Source organism: Tenrec ecaudatus, chromosome 10 (genome assembly GCF_050624435.1).
Source record: "Tenrec ecaudatus isolate mTenEca1 chromosome 10, mTenEca1.hap1, whole genome shotgun sequence".
In the NCBI taxonomy this organism is placed as follows: domain Eukaryota; kingdom Metazoa; phylum Chordata; class Mammalia; order Afrosoricida; family Tenrecidae; genus Tenrec; species Tenrec ecaudatus.
Window position 1 is genome coordinate 144,267,615 of NC_134539.1, and position 12,561 is coordinate 144,280,175.

General features: G+C 51.3%; 1 protein-coding gene across 1 annotated transcript in view; it reads right to left on the reverse strand.

Moving 5' to 3' along the window:
* The window catches only part of PITPNC1 (phosphatidylinositol transfer protein cytoplasmic 1), a 289,670-nt gene that overhangs the window by 54,393 nt on the left and 222,716 nt on the right, over nucleotides 1-12,561 (reverse strand). The window lies entirely within an intron of this gene.

Here is a 12,561-nt window from a genome sequence, read left to right on the forward strand (position 1 = left end):
CACCCCCAACCAAAGCTCTTCTCAAAATGAAGCCTGCTTGGTTTGGGGCCGTTAACTGAACAGGAGGAAGAGGCAGGAAGAGAGGAGGTAAAAAGCACTTAGGAACACAGTTTTTTTTTTTTGGGGGGGGTTGTCATGAAACAAACTTTGGTGTTGTGGTCAAGTGCTACCAAGTCCTTTCTGACTCACGGCGACCCCTATGTACACCAGAAGGCCACGCGCCCAGTCCGCCCGCCCTGCCGTGGCGGGCATGCCTTTCACTTCACAGATGCCACACGTGCATGGCAGAAAGGCAGATGGCACGCAAGTGACCAGGGTCCACAGTCCCGCTCCCGGGAGAAGCCTGTGCTGCGCCTGACCCCTGCAGAGCCTGGTTTCCTAGGTGCACGGCTGCAGAGTAAGATCATAGTTTGGATAGGTGCTGGTAGGGGGGTTTGGTGCCAGTCTATTCTGATCCCGCTGGATCAGGATGCTCTGTGCCAGCACAAATGTGTCAGATGCAAGTCCTGGCGGAGAGAGGACGCTAACTCTAGATCTTCCCCGGCACCATTTTGTTTCATCCAGTCTGCAGAGACAACTGCCGCTGTCCTTCTGAAGTCCAAGGATTCCTTCTGGGGAAGAAGGAGTCTGGGGAAGCCACTTCTGCTCTGAGAGGTTTGAACGGTATCCGGGGTTCACACTTCAGCTCGCTCCTGTAGGGGAATGATCAGCTCGCGCTATCTCAAGCTGGCTCTCTGCAAGAGAACGAAGAGGGTGGCTGACACCCCGGAACACTGCCTCCACTCAAACGGGGTGCTCATGATCAACGCTCTCCCCCAGCCCCACCCCCCGCGTGTCTAGGGGCTCTTGACACACCTTGCTCTGTGGTTCAGTTCTCGAATCAAAGTGATTAGTACTTTCCGGAAGCTTTCTGAATAACATGTGTGCTGCAAATTTACCCTCCAAGTCCACTGTTAGCCCTCTCTCTCCCTCCCGTTTTCTTCTAGAATCTTTGGAAGGGTCCACGCAGACTGACGCCCCAGTCTGACCCACAGTGGCCATTGCTCCCTCCTCCCGGCCCCCACCAAGAGGATTCTTGGATGAGCTCGAAGTCCAGGGCACTCCTGGAGGGCTGGCAAGGGACGTTGGACACAGGAAGGAGGAGGAGAAGCACCTTCGTGTTCGCGTGGAGAGCTGAATGACGAAGGGGACACTGAGTGTCTTTCGTGTGTGCAGCAAGGGGAGGAAGCCGCAGGCCTCACAAGGGCACGAACAAAGCAGAGTGTCCCAGAGAGAAGTGACACGCTCGAGACTGCCGCCGGCGGCACACAGGTTTGATATTTGCAGCTGGTAAATTTTATGGGATTTGATGGAAGGGAAATAGATGGTTAAAACAGCAAATACTTTGTTACCTATGTATTTACCAAGGCTTTTAAATTATTATATACTCTGCCCTTTTAAACTGGCATTCCATGATGCTCACCTTCCAGACAAAATTGCTGAAGATAAAGCAGGTGCATGAGCAAATGTGGTGAAGAAAGCTGATGGAGCCCGGCTATCAAAAGATATAGCATCTGGGGTCTTAAAGGCTTGAAGAGAAACAAGTGGCCATCTAGCTCAGAAGCAACAAAGCCCTCATGGAAGAAGCACACCAGCCTGTGTGATCACAAGGTATCAATGGGATCACGTATCTAGCATTAAAGAACAAAGAATCATATCATTGTGAATGAGGGGGAGCGCAGAGCAGAGACCCATCTGTAGGCAACTGGACACCCCCTTATAGAAGGGTGGCGGAGAGGGGCTGAGCCAAGCCAGTCAGGGTGCAGTAAAGCACCGAGGAAACATACACATTTTCCTCTAGTTCTTTTCTCCCTATTTTCCCCTCTAACCCTAACCCTCCTCTCCTTCTTTAATGCTTCCTCCCCACCACTATCATGATCCCAATTCTACCTTACAAAATCCGGCTAGACCAGAGCATGTACACAGGTACAGATAAGAGCTGGAAACACAGGGGACCCCTCAGGACCAATAATGAGAGTAGTGATATCTGGAGGGGAAGGGGAGGGTGGGGTAGAAAGGTGAAACCAATCACAATGATCTACATATAACCCCCACCATGGGGGACAGACAACAGAAAACTGGGTGAAGGGAGACATTGGTCAGTGTAAGGCATGACAAAATAATAATTTATAAATTATCAAGGATTCGTAAGGGAAGGGGAGTGGGGAGGGAGGGGCAAACGAGGAGCTGATACCAAGGGCTCAAGTAGAAAGAAAATGTTTTGAGAATGATGATAGCAACAAATGTACAAATGTGCTTGACACAATTGATGGATAGATGGATTGTGATGAGTTGTACGAGACCCCAATAAAATGATTTACAAAAAAAAACAACCAAAAAATGTTTTAAAAAGAGAAAGAGGAAACAAAAAGAAAGGGAGATATAAAGGGCTTTCAGAGGTTACGGAGCGTTGGTGGCATGTGGTTAAGCGCTTGGCTGCCAACCACTAGGTTAGCAGTTTGAACCCGCCAGCCACTCTGCGGGGGAAATGCAGCAAGTGGTCAGTTTCCATAAAGACTTCCAATCTTGGAAACCCTACGGGGAAGTTTTACTCTGTCCTTTAGGATCGTGAGGAATTGGAATTGACTGGATGGTAGTGGGCTTTGTTTTTGCAAGGGGGTAGTGGGCTTTGCCTAACTGAGTTCAGGCATTGTTGATTAGCCAGTGTACCACTTATCAAATGATTGCCTCTCAGCTCTGAATTCACTCTCCAATGATAATGGACTGTACCCATTTATCCTGTGCAGAAAGCGTGATGCCAAGCCTTGTCAGTAGAGGGCATTGGAGGAACTCAGCAGGAAGAAGGGGGCTTCTCCTCCAGGATCCGAGGGGCGCTTCCTGTCTGTCCCTGGGGAATCAGAGGTGCTTGGCCCCAGCAGCATGTCCAACACATGCTGTCCCTTGGTGACCTCACAGCTGGGACACAGGCACTGTACACTGCAGGCCTTGCCCTGGCAATGGTGCTCCCCCTCCCTCCACACCTCTGCCTGCCAGTCTGCGAGCCTGCATCCAGAGGGCGGTGACGGAGTCAGCTCTGGTCCACTGCCATCAAGTCTATTCCAACTCACAGTGGCCCCTGGACAGGGGTTCTGAGACTGTGCATCTTTAGGGGAGCAGACAGCCTCATCTTCCTCCCGAGGAGGGGCTGGTGGGTTTGAAGCTCTGACTTTGGGGTCAGTTGCGCAGCACCTCACCCACAGCACCATCTGGGCTCCTTAGTTGTGGCCCAGGTGACCCTGAGAGCTTTCCCACCATCTGGTACAAGCAGACCCCATCCAAAGAAGTCTGAGCTTCAGACACAGTGTTTGCCCTTCTGGGGGACTCGCCCTTAGAGTTTCTTTTCATTATCATAGCTATTCTACTCTCGTTGTTGATAAATCTTTATATTCAACTCCCCCTATTGAGGTTGTTGTGTGGTGTTGAACTTCTGATTGGGCCTCGAATGATATGTCCATTGTGTGCAAAGTGCTGACCCAGACGAGGGCCCAGAACGAAGCTCACCATCAGCGGGGGAGAGGGACAAAATCCAGGCAGAATAAGGCCTACTCTACAGGAGAAAGCGGTGGAGTGAAATGACCATGGTGTGCTTGTGTGAGTCTCTTAAGTGTGCAGCAGGAGAAGAAAGCTACGTGCCTGATTAAGGAAGCAAAACAAAATAGAGGGAGGAGCCTTAAGTGTTGTTGACTCCAGAGAATGGAGTGTCTTTATGGAAGAGCCAGAAATCCCAAGGAAAGAAGAGGTTGAGGACAAGAGGGGACGATGTTGGGAAGATGGTCACCCCAAAAGTAAGAATTAGTGTGAACACATAGAAACCTGAATATATAGAATCAATTAATAAGTGCACAACAAAAACTTCTACAGATAGGCTATGGTATAATGAGTATTATCTAGGTGCTATTGAGCCCTGGTGGTGTAGTGATGACTGATTATGTGTTGGGCTGCTAACTCCAAGGTCAGTGGTTCAAAACCACTGGCTGCTCTGAGGGAGAAAGATGAGGCTTTCTATTCCTGTAAAGAGTTCCATTCTCAGAAACTCACAGGGACAGTTCCACCCTGTCCTCTAGGGTCACTATGATTAGGCATCTACTTGATGGTGGTGAGTTTGGTTTGAGTTTAAATACACTATTGGGTACTATCCCATTTAATCATCACAACAAAATCATTGAGGGTAATATTATTCTTCCTGGTTTTCAGTAGACCTTTTCAGCCAGTTTCCTCCAGTGAAGGAAGGTTTCACTAAGAAGATGCGTCTCAGCTAAAAGTGCTCTCTATTAAGATGAGTCTGAACCTGGCTCTCCTCTTGGTATTTATAAAATGTGTGTCCTGAGTGGTTGTCTCTGCGGCCTCCCCAAAGGTAGAGAGTAGCCTGAAGCAGAATCTACTTAGATTCAGCCCCAAATCTGGCCTCTGTTAAGATGACGCTAAATTCTCATGTTGACGTTGACGCCTGTAAATCACCAACCACAGAAAGTCGGTGCCTTACTTGACCCTTGCGGTAAGTGTTTCAGGACAGGGTTCCCACTCCCTGAGCAATCTCTCTCTCTCTCTCTCTCTCTCTCTCTCACACACACACACACACACACACACACACACACACACACACACACACACACACACACACCTTGAGGACCATCCTTCTCAGGCATGAGATTCTAAAGCACCTTCATTTCAAGTAAACAGTTAAAGACTTGGAGACTTTAGGAGATGCTCAAGTGCGGGCTGACTTAATGGAAGGCATTCACTTCTACTTTCCAAAAAGGAATCCATAGCAGGAGAATTGCTCACTAATTGATCCGAGCATCCTTTCCTGAGCCTGAGTGCCTTGGTTGTCAACATCCTGCCTTCACACACTTCCTAATATATGCTGAGTTCATTGACTCATCCACAATGGCCTCAAACATACCAGTGACTATGAAGATCATGCAAGACCAGTCAACATTTCATTTTGGTCACCATACGGTCAGCCGCGCTGGGCCAATTTCACAGCTACTAACAACACCGACACCAGATTCCTAGGGCCTCCCAGTGTGGTTACTTAAAACAACAGAGATTTACCCTTTCACATTTCTGGAGGCTAGAATTATGAAACCTACATGTGGGCAAGGTTATGCACTCCTGAAGGCTCTGGGAAACAAGCCTTCCTTGCTTCTTCCTCAGGTCTGCTGGTTGCTAGTAATCCTTGGTATTCCTTGGTGTGTAGACACATCCCTCTAATGTCTACCACTGTCGTGAAATGACCTTCTTGTGTCCTTGTGTGTCTTCAAATCTCTCTCTCCTTATAAAGACACCGTCACTGGATTTAGGGCCCACTCTCCTCAAGTACAACCTCACCTTAACTTGACTACATTTGCAAGACGCAGGGTGACAGGTACCAGAGGCTCGGATTTCAACCCTCAAGATAGAGTGACGTCTCAGTATTGACTAATATGCCCTAACATTAGGAATCAGGGGAGTTTAGTTTTTTTATTTTCAGGTTCCTTTTCAGAGTGCCACCTGGGGTAAGTCCCTGCACCTACTTTGGGCCTCCATGTCCTCATGTTGAACAAAGGAAAAGCTTGGTCTATGTGAAAGGGTTTCGGGATACCTGTGACGTTTCCTGACATGGTCCATACCATTTGGAGAAGGTGCCTTTTTCTGGAGAAGGAGTTCAACCACTTCCACCTGATCATCAAGGATATCTGTGGCCCTGGATCCATCAGCAAAGGATCCTGAGGACCACGGATCTTCTTTCCAGGGAAGAAGCCTGTGGCATTAAGATAGCCTCTGGGCCATGCTAACTTCAGGCACCTTGCTGCCTTCCCTGCACCACAGCCAGCTTCCCTGGGTGGCACAGATGACACGCGACTGGGCTTCTACTTCCACAGGGGAATGGGAAGTGGTGGTGGCTCTGACACAGTGTAAGCAGAGGCCACAGCCAAAGTACAGCAGTCTAATCTCCATGCTCAGCCCCGGGCATGAGTCAGAATTAAGCCAACCGGATTGCAGACAGTGGCTTAGCCAGGCCCCAAAGGCAACAGTCAGCAAGAGTAACTATTCATTTGGGGTTCCCCGGTGGTAGAAACAATAACAGCTGTTGTCAGAGAGCTCATTCGACCATCGGCGCTTTCAACGGGAGGGCAGGAGATGTGCTAAGTGGTTTCTGCACAAGATGCGTCTTGATGAATCAAGCCAAAGCTTTGCCAGGGCCGCACCTGACATTTGAGTACTGCGTGTGTTCATGGTTTTGTGAGCTTCTTAAACGTCTCCTGAGATGCGGCAGTTAATTCTGGCACCTTCCCCACAACTCCACTAATAGCGTTCTCATCTTTCAGTGTTTACCAGAGACGTGGAGCAGTAAGTACTTTTTTCTCTCCTTTCCTTCTACTGCCCACTCCGGGCCTTCTGCAAGGCGTTTCGATGCCGATGTGGTCCACGCTCCTGATCTCTGCTCTACCATCAGGCGATGTCCACTCAAAACAAACAAACAAACACAAAACCCCACACAAAAACCCAGACAAATCTCTCCAGGAGATACCATTGTGGATTCTAAACCAAGAAAGGAAGCCATTTCTTCTTTTTGCTCAGGCCGAAGCACACATCGATCAAGTACCTTCAGAAATCTTCATCTACTGTGACTTAGCAAGTTTTACACTTGGAGACTTTACCTTACAGAAAGAATCGTAGACGAAGGAAAAGCTTCCTATGCGAAGATTGTCACCACATTCCTGCAATGGCCGCCACACCACAAACAAGCACCAGGACAGGAAATAGGCCCATTGGGGAGAATGGTTAAAGAAAGTCTGATAAACCCATTTCATGCATTTGAATCAAGTAGCCATTAATACAGAGAAAAAGATTTTTTTCTTGGGGATGTGCATGTGTGTGTCTGTGGGAGGTGGGGGGAGGGCAGACAGTGAAGAAGGGGGATGCCCCCAATTTAATACAGGTCGATGCTGACTTAAGTGATGTGGTGGGCTGAAGACTGCACACCAAACCCCCATGTCCGTGTGACCTTCATCAGAGGGTTTCTGTAGATGCAATTAGTTAAGGATCGCAAGACAAAGTCCTCCCGGGTTTAGGGTGGGCTCCACAGGCAATCCCTGGCATCTTAAAGGAAAACCAAGAAGGAGACTTGGAAACAGAGAAACAAAAGCCATGTGATGATACAGACAGAGATTGGAGCCATGCACCTTCAAGCCAAGAAATGCCAAGGATGTTCCAGCAACCACTAGACACCAGGAAGAAGGAAGCCTCTTCTCTACAGCCTTTAGGGGTGGGGGATGGGGGACGGCACATAGGGCCCTGCCCTGCCAACATACTGACTTCAGACTTGTAGCCTCAGAACTGCATGAGACGACGCGCCTGTTGTCTGAAGCCTCCCCGCTTGGATGGCAGTCCTAGGAAAGATCTGTGCGGTAGGAGCTCAGGGGCAGGCGCACGGATGAGCACCGCATTTGCTTGACTTCTTCCCCCAACGGGTATCTGTTTCTCAATGTTGCACGCGCTCCGGCTTTGTCTCTAGATTTTGCGATCTCTCTTGATAACAGCCTCTAGAGCTGGGACGCCACGTGGGACGGCTCTTTTAGAAAAGCCCAAATCCTGGGGCTCCGGACTCGGTTACCCCTTCCTCTGGCACGGCGCCTTCCGTGGTTTCAGACCAAGCTTAGTAGCTGTGAGTGTTCCCTCCTCCTGCCGTCTGCCCCGCGGAGCGGGGTGATGAGCAGAGATTTTGAGAAAAACCCACCAGTTATCTTGTGATGTGCTTCAGAGACGATTCAAGGGACACACGCTGCCAGCCAAGCTGCTGCCCTCTCCTCTGCACGGCGTTTTCCCTATACTTGGGAGGTCTCGGGGGACGCCACGGACTAAGACATACACACCAACCAAGCACAGGTTCAGCCAGAGCCAGCACCGGACGCAGAATCATTGCATCACGCTCTGGCATTGCGGCGTGGACCCCGGGCTGGGGGAACGACGGGGATGCCGGACACTGGCTGATACGTTGAGGTAGGTTACCAGCTGCTTGTGGACTACTGATAATTACCTAACAGCAGTACAGCCAGCTGCCGAGGGCCCGAAAAGCACTCAGGGCAAGAGAGGAAAATAAATACAACCAGGCTGTTGATGAGGGGATCATCCCCGTGCTGCCCTGATTTCACGGATGTCAGCATTTCCCAGTGACACCATTCAGTGATGCCCGGGTCATCGAGATGAACCGGCTGTGCTCCAGACAAAGGCAGGCAACTTGTCTCGGAACCGCCATCCAGACAGGGGTGAAAGCGCTGGTCTTCTGGGGTCTCTGCTCTTTCTGGTATTTTCCAGAGCAGTGAGTCAGATCATTTATTCGTTCTGAAGGTGGAATCCCTTAAGGAAAGTGGTCTGAAGGAGGAAGGGACTGAGCACACAGCACTCAGGGAACCCACAGATATTTAGGAAGGACCCACCGTACCTCTTCAAATGGGCAAGACAAGGTCTACTCTCAAAAGTCAAAACAACAACAAACACCCAAGCTCACCGCCATGGGGTCTATGCCGACTCACAGCGACCCTACAGACAGGGTGGGGTGGGGTGGGGATGGAGAAGCGGCCCCTGTGAGTTTCTGAGATTGTAACTCTTCATAGGAGTAGAAAGCGCCCCTACTTCTCCTGCGGAGCGGCTGGTGGTTTTGAACTGCTGAAGTGATGGTTAACAGCGCTTCGTGTAACTGCAAGGCCACCAGGGTCTGCCCAAGGTCTCCTTTCAAGGGGGTGTATTATTTTGTAAAAGGCAAGGTGTCATCAACCGTGTATGTGGGTGTGTGCCCACCAGCTAGCTGTCGAGTTTCCCCGACGGCGGGGGCCTGTACACTGCTGCGTGACTGGCATCCCACCCCTGGGATTCCACCCGTCAGTTGGGTCCCCATGGTGGACAGGGTTCAATGGGACTTTCAGACGAAGGCAGCCTGAGAAGCGAGGCCTGGTGATCTACTGCTGGGACCCTGGAAACCCCTCGAGAGCATAACAAAGTATTGCCCCACGGAGGGCTACAAGACGCGTCTCTGCGGTTGGAAGGCTTGCTGCCCACAACCACAGACTCAAGCCCACAGATGATCCTGAAGATGGCACGGGGCTGGGCGATGTGTCATTCTGTTGTACGTGGGCTACCACCAATCAAAGACAACTCGGCTAGCCACGAGTCCCAACCGCATGCATGTCTATGTCACCTAAGCCCATCTGAGAAGGGTTGATTCCGCCGAGAGTGCTCCTGTCTGAAGTCAGTGCAGGAGCTGCTGCCCGGTGTGGGAGTGGCCAGAGGCCAGGCTGTGATTTGGCCAGCAGCAGGGAGGTGAGAGACCAGCCGAGGGGATGGGTGATGGGAGGAAAGGAGACCGCAATCCCGCGTGTCCACACGGGGTCGTCCAGAAATGACGGGGCTGTCGAGGTTTCCATTGGGGGGACTAGAGGCCGGTCAGCAGGTGCTGGGGGCATGGCGGAGCTGAATTGAAGCTCAATCTGGCAATAAAGGGAGAGGGGGCTGACCGGCGTTTAGGTAAGCCTCCTCCAATGTTCTGCTCGCTGCTGGCTTTGAGGAGGTCTTAGGGCTGAGTAAAGACATCTCATCCATCAGGGTTAGACGTTGTTTGTCTTCGAAGCTAGGTAAACTGCAGCGATTCCCTGTACGACGCGCCCCGGGAGGGAACATCTTTAGGTCTTTGGTGCGGGTGGGAAAATGTGAAGTCACAAAACAAACAGGAAGCAAGTATTTCAGATCCTGAATGAAGGAGAGAATTCTGTGCCCGGCGTGGTGGCGATGACGTCTGGGCAGAGCCCATCGGGGTGAGTGAGGTGGAGAGGGTGCGGGGTAGGGCAGGGGAGCTCCAGAGAAGGCCTCAGTGGATGTTGGGGAGCAGGGGGCGGGGGTTGGCCTTCCTTCTGTGGCCCTCTCGCCCCCCACCCCCACCCCCCGGCCCACTGCTCAATGGCCTCCTGGGTACTGAGTTTGACCCACAGCAGAGACTTAAGGCAGAAGGAACACAGCAGGAATCCTCTCCAGAAAGCTTTCCTGGGGCCAGGCGGTCCCGGGGACGGATCCCCATTGGAGACAGTGCATGGGGATGGGTGAGCGCGCTCAGGGGTGAGAGCTCGCAAAATGAAGCCACCCCTGGGAGGAGAAAGAGTTTAGAGGGCAGGAGAGTGGGGAGCAACATTTCATAGTGGGGGGGATAGTGAATACAACTAGCCCATCGTTGTTCCGATGGAGGAGAGTGTGGGGATGGGGGAAAGGAAAGTTCTGGAAGGAAGGCTGGAAGGTGGAGGCAGCCTAGAAGGGAGATAAAGCTGGGTGGTGGAATAAGGTGGCTGCTCTCAGTGGGCCTTCTTCAGTTCTCTGGATAGTGACCGACGGCGGTGGGCACATGCTTGTGGATGACCAGGCTCCCAGGGGGAATAAAGAACCCCTAACTGAGCGAACGTCTCCGTTGCCCATTTCTCATTTGGAGTGACGCTGACCGGCACAAACGCAGGTTCCGTGTCTCTTGGGTAAGCACCCCGAGTGTGACTGCTGGGTGTGTGATCTGTTCTCTATCTCACATCTTTGGATGTGTTGTCAGGAGAGACCAGGACATCATGCTTGCTCAAGTGGAAGGGCAGAGCAAAAGGGGACGTCCTGGCCTTCACCAGGAGGGACCGACGCCATGGCTGCACCAACAGGCTCCAGCACAGGAAGATGGCACCGTGCAGGACTGGGCAGGGTTTCGTTCTGCCCTGCAGAGGGTCGCCATGGGCTGGAACCGACTCGAGCGCACTGAACAACAAGAGCTGAGCGAAGAACTCCCCCTCCCCCCCGCGGCAGTGGATGGAGCGTGATTGCCAAGAGGGGGTCCTGGGGGGATCCACCAGCAGCAGTAGAAAAGAATGCTAACATCTTGAATCACCTTCAAGGAGCCGGTCCAGAACCTGGGGTGTCTGTGGTGTCAGGAATGGAGGCGTGGCTGCTTCTTGTACTAAGTCACTGGCTCCTGCCTCTCTGTATGACCACAACCGAGTTCCCTAAGTACAACTTGCGGCTGCCAAGAACGCTCCCACGACAGGTGGTTTGGGGACTCTCGGCATGATGGCCATCCTGTTGGAACACACTCAAACAAGTGAGGACTCCCCCGCACGGTGGGGATCACCTACAAAAGTCCCCCCCCCCCCCCCACACACACCTCCTTTTAAGTTTTTGAGTGGGCAAGCTTCTCAGAAACGGGTTGGGTTTCTCATGAAAAGAATCACTACAAGGAAGAAAGCACAATACACAGAGGTTACAGACACCCTCGTCCTCCAGTCGCGGTAGTAGGGGACCGATGAGGTCATGACAAATCCATCGGATCCCAAGTCTAGGGCCAAACTGTCATTCACACAAGACCAATGGACACTCGACACTTCTGGGAAAGCTAGTACTTCTAACTTCATGGATTTTCACAGATCCCGTGACCCTGAATCCATTTTTTACAATTGACTAAAAAAATTTGAGGGGGGGTGGGGAGGAGCAGCAGATATTAAGGGCTCAAGTGGAAGGCAAATGTTTTGAGAATGATGATGGCAACAAATGTACATATTTTCTTGACACAATGGGTGTATGTATGGATTGTGGTAAGAATTGTACGAGCCCCCAATAAAATGATTAAAATTTGTTTTGTTTGGCGGTGGTGGAGGGGGGAGCATACAGGTCCGAGTGTTAGCATGTTCACGGATTCTGGAAGGCACCCCTGTAGTCCGGGTGCAGAACGCTTCCATCATCTCCCAAACCCTGTTTGCTCTTTCCTTATGATGACATCCTTCCCTCCCCCAAACTCTGGTGACAACGGATCTGTTTTCTGTCCGTAGAATCCTGTTTTGCTCTACTCATCAGAACATCGCCCCAGTGGAATCCTAAGAATGTAACCTTGGAGCCTGGCTCAGTATCATGTCTTTGAGATTCATCTGGGCTGTCGGGTGTACACAAGCCCGGTTCTTTTCGTCGCTAGCGTGTCTCCTACTGTGTGGAGGTCCACACAGCGGGTTGGGAGGAGCTGAAAGGGAGAAGGGTTGGAGACAGTCACCGCAGAGAGTGGGTGATGAGAAAGGGACTCTCATTGGACAAACCCAACTCGACTGAGGTGCTTGTCCACTGCCCATTTCTCATTTGGGATAACGCTGACCGGCACAAACGCAGGTTCCCATGTATCTTGGGTAAGCACCCGGGAGTAGGAGTGCTGGGTTGTGAGGTGGTGTATGCTGGTGTCTCTTTAGAGGCAGAAGGATTAATACTCATGTAGTGGCCTAAACCATGTTCCCCCAAATCCAAGCCTGTGTGGAACTTCAGACCGGGGCCAATGCTGGAAGCTGACTCTGCTGATGTAAGTCACTGAGAATTTCCAAATGAAATCCTCATGGGTTTAGGGTAGGCTCTAAATCCAATAACTGGTGTCCTTATGCAAAGAGGAGACGGGGACACACAGGGGAAAGGCTATGTAAAAAAAGGAGGCGGAGGTTGCATTTAAACTAAGCCAAGGGATGCCTGGGGCCACCAGAAGCTGGACGA